Source organism: Vipera ursinii, assembly GCF_947247035.1.
Source record: "Vipera ursinii genome assembly, chromosome: 2".
Taxonomy (NCBI): Eukaryota; Metazoa; Chordata; class Lepidosauria; order Squamata; family Viperidae; genus Vipera; species Vipera ursinii.
The window spans coordinates 179,167,969-179,181,916 of record NC_139513.1 but is presented as its reverse complement, the minus strand read 5'-3'; the positions used below and the strand labels follow the sequence as shown (position 1 = coordinate 179,181,916).

Genomic DNA, 13,948 nt, shown 5'->3' with positions numbered 1-13,948 from the left:
CATCTGCAAACGCCCTCAGTCTATAGTCCTGGTCTCTTACTTGAACTCCCTTAATTTTTTCCGAATCACGTATTTTAATCAGTAATATTTCCAATGTTAGAACAAATAATAGAGGTGACAACGGGCACCCCTGCCTTGTGCCCTTTTCAATATTACATGGTTCAGTCAAGCTATTGTTAACTATTATACGGGCTGTTTGCTTTTGATATATTGCCCTAATTGGTTGTAAAAATTTATCCCCAAATTCCATTTTCTCTAATACTTTCATCAATAATTGCCAGTCCAATTGATCAAAGGCTTTTTCAGCATCCAAAAAGATCAACGCTGCAGGGATCTGGTTGTTTCTTTCCAAAAATTCCAATAAATCTACAATATGTCTCACATTATTCTTCATTTGTCTACCACTTATAAATCCAGTTTGGTCACCATGAATTACTTGTTGTATTACCCTCATTAATCTGTTAGCTAAAAGTTTTGCAAATATCTTATAGTCAGTATTCAGAAGTGATATTGGCCTATAATTTTTAGCTTGGGTGACATGCTGGTTTCTTTTGAGAGCTGTTATTTTTCTTCTTTGTTGGTATTGTGCTTAACTGGGCTTTTATAATCTCACTTTTCAAAGTTTCCCAAGTATTTTGGGTTGTTTTCCCCTTGGGGATTCTCAGTCATAGAATCTTTCCCAAGCTCTCTCTAAGTTTATTAAAATTAGCTCTCTTAAAGTCCAAGTCTCTAGTTTGACTTTGTTCTATTGCTTGTGCTTGCATAATGTTAAATTCCAATATTGCATGATCACTCCCCCCCCCACAAGGTTCCTATAGCTTCAACACCATCATTTCATCTATATTAGTGAGAATTAATTCCAATATGGCTGATCCCCTAGTTCCCTTCTCTACTTTTTAGGAGACAAAGTTGTCTGCTAGGTTTGTCAGGAACCTTTTTGATCTTCCACTTGGTGCAGAGATTGTCTTCCAGTTGATGTCAGGGTAATTAAAGTCCACCATTACTATTGCTATGTGCTTCCTACATGCCTTAGTTAACTGACTAGCAAAACATTCATTTATTTCTTTTGTTTGATTGGGTGGCCTATAGCAGGGCTTTTCAACCTTTTCACAAATTGTACCACTTTTAGGACATGACAATATTCGAGTACCACCAGTGCTTAGCAAGGTGTCAAAAACTTGATGACTAAAAAAAATAAAGGGGGGGGATTTTGGGTTTTACTGATTAGATCAATTTGTTGTTATAGAAATGGCTAGTTTATACTATTATGGAAAAGTAAAAACTTGAGGTTCGATGTTAACGCTTCATTCTACTACAACAGAGGAACTCAGAAGTCAAAGCCTTTTCTTTTCTTTTTCCCTTCTCCCTCTCACTTCCCCCCTTTTTTTCTTCCCCACTGTGTCGTACTATTTGGTTTTGTATTTTTGTATTTTATTCTATAGTCTAACAAAATGTTATAAACCGTAAAAAAAGGGAAAAGGTACCGGTTTTAATTTCTTTGGTGGCTGTTCCTTTGCTGATTCACTTTCCCTTTGCAATGACAAATGTATGACAAATTTATCCATATTTATTAATATGCACCACTACCTTGATGGACAGCTGGCTGGTTGGCCCTTCTTCCTCTCTCCCTCTCCTCTCTCTTCTTCCTCCCTGCCTGATGGACTCTGCTTCCACAGCTTTTTCTCCGCTGTCTCTTCCTCCTTGCCTGCTGGGCTGTCCTTCCACAGCTTCTTCTCCCTCTCTCTTCTTCCTCCCTGACTGCTTGGCTCCCCTTCCACAGCTTTTTCTTCCCTCTTTTTTTCTCCCTGCCTCCTTCACCCTCCTTCCACAGCCTCTTCTCTGTCCCCTTCTCTTTCTCTGTTGTCTTTTTTTACCTCCCCCACCAAACATCCTTTATATCCTCTCCTCTGCCCCTCCCTTTCTTTTCAAAATATTCTCTTGAGAAAATATGGCACAAATTATGGCACAAAGTCTGATTAAACTACCTGTGTGCAATGTCTTGACCCAAATACAAAAGTGTGGAGCTTACATCATACCGATTTGATCATGTTGGTGTCTTCATAATAGCATCCAATGAAATGACAGATATGATATTATATATCATTTTCAATGAGATTTTGAGCCTGTGAATGTTAAAAAAATGGGAAGGGTCTTCTGAAGTCTATTCTGGTATCAACTCTGAAGTACCACTTGAGGACTTGCTCTCTGGCTCTTTAAATCAGCCAAACAGCATCTACCTCGCAATCAACACCTCATTGTGAAAAGGCGAAGCACTGCTGACCTTGAAATTGGCATTGCTCTGACTTCCTTAGGAGGCCTTCCCTGATTAGACAACTATTATCTTTTCTCCAACTTCCCCTTTTTAAGGAAGGATGTAAATAAAGAGGCACAGAAGTGGATTTTCTAGATCCATAGCTATCAATGCACAGATTGAAACCAAGTCTGCATTTGTTGTCTTCATAGATGATCTGGAATAGGCCTTGAGGAGTATGACCATCATTGCATTGCTATTTCTCTCAACATCTTTCTATACTGTTGACCAAGGGAAGTCCCATGTAAAGTGAATTATAGTACAGTAATCCTTTTGTGAAATGACAAGCCCATGCGTAATCTTTAGTAAAACTAAAGAGCTGCCAAAGTCTCTCTCTAAACCATGACTTCAGTTGGCTTCTGTCAGCTCCTGCAGGTTGTAAGCTTGCTTTCCATAGCAAAGAATGATCCCAGCAACAGCCAGGATTGCTACTAACAGAGCATTAGCAGATTTCTGAAGGAATGGCTATTCTGCCTTGCTTGTGTTAAATCTGAGCCTGTTTTTCCTATCCACATCCTGTAAACTTGCAGACTTGTGAATAGAACTGGAAGGGACTTGGAGGTCTTCTAGTCCAGCCCCCTGCTCAAGCAGGAGAACCTATGCCATCTCAGACAAGTGATTGTCTAGTCTCTTCTTAAAAACCTCCAGTGATGGAGCGCCCACGATTTCTGGAGGCAAGCTGTTCCACTGGTTAATTGTCAGGAAGTTACTCCTTAATTTTAGGTTGCTTCTCTGTTTGATCAGTTTCCAGCCATTGTTTCTTGTCCTGCTCTCTGGTGCTTTGGTGAATAACGTAACACCCTCTTCTTTGTGGCAGCCCCTCAAATACTGGATTGCTGTTATCATGTCTCCCCTATTTCTTCTTTTCTTTAGACTAGCCAAACACAAGTCCCACAGCCATTCTTCATATGTTTTAGTCTCCAGGCCTTTGATCATCTTAGTTGCTCTTCTCTGATTTTTTCCACTCTTTCAACATCTTTTTTTGTGATAGGGTAACCAAAATTGGCTGCAGTATTCCAAGTGTGGTCTTACTAGTGTTTTATAAAGTGGTACTAATACTTTGCGTGATCTTGATTCTATATCTCTGTTTATACAATCCATGATTGTATTAGCTTTTTTGGCTGCTGCTGCACACTGCTGGCTCATAGTCAAGTGATTGGCCACTAGGACTCCAATGTCCCTCTCACAATTACTGTTTTTAAGCCAGGTCTTGCCCAATCTGTACTTGTACCTTTGATTTTTCCTCCCTAAATGTAAAACTTTGCTTTTCTCCACATTGAAACTCATTTTGTTGGATAGGGCCCATTGTTCAAGTTTGTCAAGATCTTTTTGGATCCTGAGCTTGTCTTCTGGGGTGTTGGCTATTCCTGCCAGCTTAGTATCATTTGTAAATTTGATGAGTTCCCCTTCTATTCCCTCATTTAAGTCATTTTTGAAGATATTGAAGAGTATTGGGCTTAAAACAGAACTTGAGGTACCCCACTGTTTACTTCCCTCCATGTAGATGTAGTACCATTAAGGACTACTCATTAAGTACAGTTTGTCAGCCAGTTACAAATCCATCTGGTGGTAATGCTGTCTATCCCACATTTTTCTAGTTTACCAAAAAGTAGGTTGTGGTCTAGAATAGAATAGATCTGGAAGGGACCTGTTCAAGCAGGAGAACGTACACCATCTCAGATAAATGACTGTCTAGTCTCTTTTTTAAAAATAATATTTTATTAATTTTCTAATTTTACATTTAAGTATTTAAAAAGCAACATGGTGGCTGGTTAATCAATAGTTCAATAAAATAAAAAATCTTTAGTACAAATCTCAATTTACAACATCAAATATTCCCTCTCTTTTCCCCTTAATATCTATTATCTCATATTTAAGCTAATACAGTTATTATATCAACTAAGTAAAAACATCATTTATCAATAAATTTTTAGCTTATACATTTCTTAATTACTTTTACATTCATTCTTTATAGACAATCAATGTCCTGTTATTGATTTTTCCCAATTTTTAGTTTCCCATCAATATTCAAATTTAACATTTGATATTTATAATTCCCAGGTTTTAGGTAACCAAAGATTCACTTATCTCAATTCACAACAGAATCTACTATTCAAAATACACATCTTATCTATTTGAGTATAGTCTTGTTCTATTTCCTAAAAGTTATCTATTTCCAACTATATTAAATCATCTAATTAATAATACAGTATCCCCTTTAATAAATCAAAACTATTATATATATTGTCTGGGTTAATCAATAAATGAAACATATTCATATTTTTTTTCTTTTGGGTCTAATTTTTAAATATTAAACAAATAGAATCCTTATTTTCAACTAATTTCCAAATAATTTAAATTTAATGACCAAAATTCCCCTTATCTCAAGTTCTCCCTTTTAGCCCTCTAATAAATCAAAACCCAAATTTTCTTCAGCCTTATTCTGGTTTTCTTCCTTTGCCAACTAGCCTTCCCTGTTAATGCTTTTAAATAATCAAATAGATTTCCCTCTATTATATATATTATTCAAAATAACAGAGACCATTTAGTTGCCATTTTTTGGAACGGCTAGCTGATTTGTATTCATTAGATCATTTTCCTATTATTCCAATTCCCCATGATTGTCCTGATATGTTTATCTTCCATTCAATCTGTTCTTCTTCTTTCTCCTCAAATTTCTTCTGAATTATATAGAAAGGCTTTTCCATTTTCAGTGTTGTCAATTCCTTTTCTGGATTTTCCATTAACTGTATTTGTTGGTCAACTGAATCCTCCGTTTTAGTATTTGATTGTTCCACTTCTTCTGTTATCTTCTCCGTTGTTAGTTCTTTGGTTGTAGTCAAAATTTGGGTTCGTATATCTAAGCTGGCATCTTGTTCTTTTATGTTGCATCTTATTTTGTCACAAGCTGAAAGAATGGTTTCATGTATTGCTTTCAACATGGAAATAATCTTTTCCTGGTCTTCATCCATATTCTCTTAATAGTGTGTTAAGTTGAGGACTTTAAAATCAGGTGATAAAAATAATTTTATGATTAGGTATGGGACCTCTATTTCACGTGTTTGTAAGATTTTATAGTCCAAGGTATTTCATCATCTCATATAATGAACAATGTTCCTCAGATAAAGAAATAGGAAAGCAATTCCCCACATATAGCTCTGAAAGTCAATAAAGGTTTACATTCATTGTTCAAGGAGGCCAGTTATGCCACTCAGAAGTTCTCTTTACAGCTGAGTTTCTCACAGGTGGTATCTAGCAAGGTCGAAAGAGTTTTATCTGTATCTTGGCTTCAAGCCAAGTCTCTTTTAGGCAATAATGAGTTGTAATACCACACTTCACCACAAGATGTCACTGATGTCATTTAAAGTTTTTTAAGTCCAAAATTTTTATAATCCTTTTTCCAATTTTATTTCTATTTTGTAGATAAAAAAACTCTCCAGTAAAAATAAGAAAACTTTTGATCCCCAAGTTTCAGAAACATATAAATCCAATTAGATTAAAGTTGTTCTTTTAGTGCTTTAACTCCCCTGGGTCGCCACTATTCTTAGAGGGTGCGGTAGAAATTCCCTTCCCTCTCTCCTCACAAGGGGAAAGATACTTTGGGCAGCTTTTACAGGAAAAGAAAATACTTAGGATCTTAAAGAGAAGATTGGATCTCACCCAATATCATCCGTGTTGTTTTAGAAGTGCTTGGTGGTAAGTTGACTTCGGCTGTCTGCAGCTTAATGACAGGCCATATTGCTATGTCCAGTCTTTCCTCCGCTGGGTTGAAGAGCTGCCCTGGATTGAGCAGAAGGGCTGCTGCCCTCCCGCAATCATGCGGGGGTCCATTCCTTGCTCATCATCCCTACAGGGTAACTTTCAACCCTTTCCAGGGTCCCCCAGCAGAACAAAACCGAACGCAGAAGACAGAGCTTGCCTTACAGCAGACGTGGCGGCCACGATGGCAAACCGGAAGTCCTCTAGTCTCCAGTGATGGAGCACCTAATTTGTCACATACCTTGCTGAAGTCTAAATATACTATGTCCACAGCATTTCACTGGTCTTATTTAGTCACTTTGTAAAAGAATGAAATAAGATTGGTTTGGCATGATCTGTTTTTAACAAACCTGTGCTGGCTACTAGTTATAACTTTATTTATTTCTAGATGTTCACAGATCTGTTTTTTTATTATTTTTCCCAGTATCTTCCCAGGTATTGATGTCAGGCTGATTGGTCTGTAGTTTCCTGGGTCTGTTTTTTGTTTCCTTTTATGAAGATGGGAGCCACATCAGCTCTTTTCCAATCCTTTGCTTTCCTGACTTGCAGATTTGGGCTATCTGTTGATATTCTGCCTTAGTTATGTGTCCCTCACCAATATTCTCCTTTTTTTTTTGCTAGTGAAGTCTGGAATACTTTTCTTCCTGTCGCAGGAATGCAGGGGTTTGCCTCTTTTTAAAAGAAATTATTGATGAATGCTCTTTTGTGGGTATCTGGATATTTTCTTCCAGGGGGAGGCTATGAAAGGGATTGTTCAGTTCCAGAGGGGCTTCATTGGATTGGGGTAGGGTAGATAGTAGGGGCTTTGCTCTTGGTTGTTGTTTTCTTCTAAGGGTGACATGTTTCCATCGGTCTTGCTTTTTAAGTATATATGTAGGCTTGTCTTTTTTATGGAAACTGCTTTTTCCCTACTTTGTTCAATTTGGGTGTATTGGTTGTCTTCTTTACGTTCATATATGGCAGTGATAGCGAACCTTTTACAGACTGAGTGCCCAAACTGCAACTTAAAAATCCACTTATGTATTGCTGAGTGCTGGGTGGGTGTGGCCCACTGGGTGGGCATGGCTATGGTGGTCATGGCAGACTGGGTGGGCGTGGCCAGGGTGGGCATGGCCAGCTCGATGTTGCTCCTGGGGAGGGATGCCGATGGGGGCCGGGCAGGGTTGGGGGAGATCAAGGGGGTGTCTGGCAGGTGGAGCAGTGGGCAGGAGGGCATCTTGCTCAGCTGATGGCTTGGGGGGAAGGGGGCAGCTACATCCCCTCCCAAACACTGCCCTCTCACAAAAGCAGGATGAAAACTCCAAAAAGTGACAAAGAAAAAAGTTAAAACAGAAGAGTGTCTCGCGATGGTTTTCTTCCCCACTTCCTTCTAGCTGCAGTTTAAATATGTAAAGACCACAAAAAAACCCTTGGCTTTCTCTCATTTTAATTCAGAAGGCAGGATTGGGTGGGGTTGTTTGTTTCAAAGGAAGGGAAAGAGTGGGGCTGTGGAAGCACAGCAGGCGACTGGTGAACAGCGATGGTGCAAGGCTTCTGACTATGCACAGGGGCATTGGGGGCATGTTTTCTTTAAAAGAGCAAAATGAGGCAAAATTTTAAAAAAAACCCACTGATTCCACCTACCAAAAACACAATAACAGAGCTTTCAACGATACAAACAGTCCTTGGAGGCCAACTGGGTGGGCTCATTGCCCCTCTGACTCCCCCCTTCCAGACACTTGCCAGAGCCTCTTAACCACAGAACTCTTCAGTCAGGGATGCCAGCTCAGCAGCACCAAGGTGGATTGGCATGGTCTATCTCACCTTCATGTCACCGTGTGTGTGTGGAGGGGGGGAGCTGGACTAGAAATATGCCCATCCAATGCCCAGCAGCTGCTGCCAAGGTGTCTCATCTCCTTCCTTTGGGGAGAAATGTGGCCAGCATGCCCTGGGGACCAGGGGAGGGGGGGAGGGTGGAGGCTTCTGAGCCCTGCAGCTCTTCTGGAGGGGGAGAAGGAGAGTGCAGAGGGGCTGTGCTGGGATAGGGGCTCCTCATGCCCTCCACTGCCTGCCTGCACTCTTTTTTTTAAAGATTTTATTAGATTTTATAGGGTTAAGAATAACATTTTAGAAGGCAATGTGGTAATTGGGTTAAACAATAGATCAGTAATACAATCATTAGTGAGTATCTCAGGTTACACCATCAAATATTTCTTCTCAGTTTCCCTTAACATTTGCTATTTCATATTTATGATAATAAATTTCTAATTATATCAAAATTCAGTAAAAATTTCATTATCACATTTATAAATACATTTTTTTTCTTTTTGCTTTGTTGTTGTTAGCTGCGAAGTCATGTCCGACCCATCGCAACCCTATGGACAATGTTCCTCCAGGCCTTCCTGTCCTCTACCATCTTCTGGAGTCCATTTAAGCTCATGCCTACTGCCTGATTCATAGTGATCAGTCTGGATTCATAACTGGAAGATATATGAAATATAATGTAAGACAAATTGATAATTTAATTGAGTATTTGGAGAAGAACAACCAAGTCCCTGCGGCATTGATATTTTTGGATGCAGAAAAAGCTTTTGATCAGTTGAATTGGCAATTTTTATTGAAAGTTGTTGATAAAATGAATTTTGGGGATAAATTTTTATATTCTCTTAGGGCTATATATCAACAACAATTGGCACAAATCATAATTAATGAGGGATTAACAGACGCATTTAAAATTGAAAAAGGTACAAGACAGGGATGTCCACTATCGCCATTGTTGTTTGTTTTAACATTGGAGATTTTACTGATCAAAATTCGTGAATCAACTATAATAAAGGGAATAAAAATAAAACAGAATGATTATAGGTTGAGAGCTTTTGAGGATGACTTGGTTGTGACATTATCTCAACCGATTCAATCGGTTATAGACTTGATGGAAGTTATAACTCAGTATGGGAAAGTTTCTGGTTTTAAAGTAAATAATAATAAGACTAAAATATTATCTAAAAACATGACTATGAAGGAAAAGGAAATGTTAGTTAAATTGACAGGTTTTGAAATAGTGAAAAAGGTTAAATATCTGGGAGTATATATTACAGCTTCTAATGTAAAATTGTATAAAAATAATTATGAGATATTATGGTTAAAAGTACAAAAGGACTTAAACAATTGGAAAAAATTACAATTATCTTTGTTGGGGAAAATTGCAGCTGTTAAAATGAATGTTCTACCAAAGTTTCTCTTTTTGTTTCAAATGAAACCTATTTTGAAAAAAGATGCCAATTTGGATGAATGGCAGAAGGGTATTAATAAATTTATTTGGGCAGGGAAAAAACCAAGAATTAAACTTAAAAAGACGCACGGGAAAGAGGAGGACTTAAGGCGCCTAATTTGAAATTATACTATGATGCGGTGGTTTTAACACTGGTTAGTGATTGGCTTAATTTAACAAATAAAAGTATACTTCATCTTGAGGGATGGGACTTATATGGGTGGCATGCATACTTAATTTATGACAAGGCTTTTAAATCTCATATTTTGAGAAGTGCTTTATTGCGTGTCTGGAATAAGTATTATTATAAGTTAAATTATAAAATACCAATCTGGGGGATTCCTGGACACGCGATAGAGGGTGTATCTATGGGTTTGAATTTGGATAGGATTTCTTATAAGGAATTACTTAGATTGGTAGGGAATGATTGGCAATTAAAATTGTTAGCTGAGTTAAAGCAAGAAAATATTGTGCAGTCTTGGTTTCAGTATACTCAATTGTTAGCTTGGTGGAAGTTAGATCAAAAGGTTGGTATTACATTAATGGATGAGAATTTGGTAAAACAGATTAAAGATCAAAATCGAGCGCATATAAAGAGAATTTATAATGCTTTAATAGAATTGGATTTGGAAATGGAATTAGTTAAAGATTGCATGGTAAAGAGGGCCCAAAATATTCAAGAACCGATTCCATTGGATATATGGGAGGTAATTTGGGTTAGAAATGTAAAATTTACCCAGGCCCAAAATTTAAGAGAAAATTTTTACAAAATGTTTGATAGATGGCATCTGGATCCTAAAAAGTTGTCTTGTATGTATCCTAATTTACAGCCCAAATGTTGGAGATGCAGCAGTTTGGATGCTACTTATTTTCATATCTGGTGGACTTGAAGAAATATAAAAGCTTTTTGGATTAAGATTTGGTGGAACATTGAAAAGATTTTCAAGAGAAAGATAAAGTTTACTCCACAATTATTTTTATTGGGTGTTATTATAGATTGTGATACTAAAGAAACTAATTTGATGTTGAATTTGATAACAGCTGCAAGGTTATTGGTAGGGCAATATTGGAAGAAGGATTGCTTGCCAACTATAGAAGAATGGATGCTTAAAGTGTCAAATTTACCAGAAATGGCTAAGATTTCTGCTTATTTGAAGGATCATTCACAAGAAAGATACATTTTGGTCTGGAGAAGATAGATAGATTATATTCAGAATAAATATGGGACTAAAAAGTTCCATTTAGCCTATTTTAGAGTATTATTATTAGTTTATTATAGTGGAATTTTTATTAGTTTTAATTATATGATATTATTATTATTTTTAGTATTAGTATTGTTTAACAACTTGGATATTGTATTGTTTAATAATTAGGATATTAATTTGTTTATGTTTTTATTATTATTATGTTTACTTTTAATTTGTTTATATTTATGTTAAAGGGGCGTTAAAGCGCATTATGGACTTGGTTATTTATATAGTTGGTTAATGTTAGTTAGATTATGATTATTATATTTGTAACCCTGTACTCAGCTCTGGGAAGTGGGGGAGGGAGAGGGGGGGTTTAGGGTGGGTTGGTTTTGGGGTTTATATTGTAAACTTTTATAAAACTTTTCAATTAAAAAAAAGCTCATGCCTACTGCTTCAGTGACTCCATCCAGCCACCTCATTCTCTGTCGTCTCCTTCTCCTCTTGCCCTCAATCTTTCCCAGCATTAGGCTCTTCTCCAGTGTGTCCTTCCTTCTCATTAGGTGGCCAAAGTATTTGAGTTTTAGCTTTAGGATCTGGCCCTCTAAAGAGCAGTCAGGGTTGATCTCCTGTAGGACTGACCGGTTTGATCGCCTTGCAGTCCAAGGGACTCGCAGGAGTCTTTTCCAGCACCATAGTTCAAAGGCCTCAATTCTTTGGCACTCAGCCTTTTTTATGGTCTCTGCTTTTTAGTGTGCTGTCTAGATTTGCCATGGCTTTCCTCCTGAGGAGCAAGCATCTTTTAATTTCTTGGCTACAGTCCCCATCTGCAGTGATCTTGGAGCCCAGGAAAATAAAATCTGTCACTACCTCCATTTCTTCCCCATCTATTTGCCAGGAATTGAGAGGGCTGGATGCCATGATCTTGGTTTTCTTAATTTTTAGTTTCAACCCAACTTTTGCACTCTCCTTCTTCACTCGCAACAAGAGACTCTTCAGTTCCTCTTCACTTTCTGCCATTAGAGTGGTATCATCTGCATATCTTAGGTTGTTGATATTTCTTCTGGCAATCTAAATTCCAACTTTGGATTCATCTAGCCCTGCCTTTCTCATGATGTGCTCTGCATATAAGTTAAATAGGCAGAGTGACAGTATACAGCCTTGCCAGACTCCTTTCCCATTTTTGAACCAATCAGTGGTTCCGTGTCCAGTTCTCACTGTTGCTTCTTGGCCCACATATAGGTTTCTCAAAAGACAAATAAGATGGTCTGGTACTCCCATCTCTTTAAGAACTTGCCACAGTTTGTTATGATCCACACAATCAAAGGCTTTAGCATAGTCAATGAAGCAGATGTTTTTCTGGAACTCTCTAGCTTTCTCCATGATCCAGTGTATGTTGGCAATTTGATTTCTAGTTCCTCTGCCTCTTCGAAATCCTACCTGTACTTCTGGTAGTTCTTGATCCACATACTGCTGGAGTCTAGCTTGTAGGATTTTAAGCATAACTTTACTAGCATGAGAAATGAGTGCAATGGTGTGATAGTTTGAACATTCTTTGGAATGTTTGCCTTTCTTTGGAATTGGAATGTAAACTGATCTTTTCCAATCCTATGGCCACTGTTGAGTTTTCCAAATTTGCTGGCAAATTGAGTGTAGCACTTTTACTGCATCGTCTTTTAAGATTTTGAATAGCTCAGCTGGAATACTGTCACCTCCACTAGCTTTGTTGTTGCTCAGCTTTTCTAAGGCCCACTTCACTTCACATTCTAGGATGTCTGGCTAAAGGTCAGTGACCACCTCATTGTGATTATCAGGGACGTTAAGCTCATTCTTGTGTAATTTTGCCACGTCTTCTTAATCTCTTCTGCCTCTGTTAGGTCCCTGCCATTTTGGTCCTTTATCATGCCCATTTTTGCATTAAATGTTCCCTTCATCTCTCCAATTTTCTTGAAAAGATCTCTGGTCCTCCCTATTCTATTTTTTTTCTTCTATTTCTTTGCACTGTTCATTTAAGAAGGCATTCTTATCTCTTCTAGCTATTCTCTGGAATTCTGCATTCAATTGGGAGTATCTTTCTTTTTCTCCCTTGCCTTTCACTTCCCTCCTTTCCTCAGCTATTTGCAAAGCTTCCTCAGACAACCATTTTGCTTTCTTGCATTTCTTTTTCTTTGGGATGGTTTTGGTTGCTACCTGTTGTACAATGTTGTGAACCTCTGTCCATAGTTCTTCAGGCACTCTGTCTATCAGATCTAATTCCTTAAATCTATTTGTCACCTCTACTGTATATTCAATAGGGATATGATTTAATTCATACCTGAGTGGCCTAGTGCTTTTCCCTACTTTCTTCAGTTTAAGTCTAAACTTTGACATGAGAAGCTCATGGTCTGAGCCACAGTCAGCTCCTGGTCTTGTTTTTACTGACTGTATAGAGCTTCTCCATCTTTGGCTGCAGAGCATATAGCCAATCTGATTTCTGTGTTGACCGTCTGGTGATGTCCATGTGTAGAGCCGTCTCTTGGGTTGTTGGAAAAGAGTGTTTGCTATGACCATCGTATTCTCTTGACAAAATTCTATCAGCCTGTGCCCTGCTTCATTTTGTACTCCAAGGCCAAACTTGCCTGTTATTCTGGTTATCTTTTGGCTTCCTACTTTAGCATTCCAATCCCCCATGATGATAAGGACATCATTTTTGGGTGTTAGTTTTATAAGGTGCTGTAGGGCTTCATAGAACCGGTCAATTTCATCCTCTTCAGCACCAGTGGTTGGGGCATAGACTTGGACTACTGTGATATTGAATGGTTTCCCTTGGATTCGAACTGAGATCATTCTGTCATTTTGAGGATTGTATCCCAGTATTGCTTTTCCTACTCTTTTATTGACTATGAAGGCTACTCCATTTCTTCTGAGGGATTCTTGCCTGCAGTAGTATACCTGATGGTCATCTGAATTAAATTCACCCATTCCTGTCCATTTTAGTTCGCTGATACCTAAGATGTCGATGTTCAGTCTTGTCATCTCTTGTTTGACCACATCCAGCTTTCCTTGATTCATGGATCTTACATTCCAGGTTCCTATGGAGAAAAAATCTTTACAGCATCGGACTTTCCTTTCACCACCAGACACATCCACAGCTGAGCGTCCTTTCAGTTTTGGCCCAGTCGCTTCATTCTTTCTGGCGCTACTAGTACTAGCCCTCTGCTCTTCCCCAATAGCATATTGGACACCTTCCAACCTGAGGGGCTCATCTTCCAGCGTCATATCGTATTGCCTTTTGGTACTGTCCATAGGGTTTTCATGGCAAAGATACTGGAGTGGGTTGCCATTTCCTTCTCCAGTGGATCACATTTTGTCAGAACTCTCTGCTGTGACCTTTCCGTCTTGGGTGGCCCTGCACGTCATAGCTCATAGCTTCATTGAATTACGCAAGCCCCTTTGCCACGA

The 13,948-nt window shown here is 38.4% G+C and overlaps 1 protein-coding gene across 1 annotated transcript in view; it reads right to left on the bottom strand.

The window, feature by feature from the left end:
• The window catches only part of CYP4F22 (cytochrome P450 family 4 subfamily F member 22), a gene marked incomplete at its 3' end in the record, with an annotated part of 138,120 nt that overhangs the window by 103,288 nt on the left and 20,884 nt on the right, over positions 1 to 13,948 (bottom strand). The window lies entirely within an intron of this gene.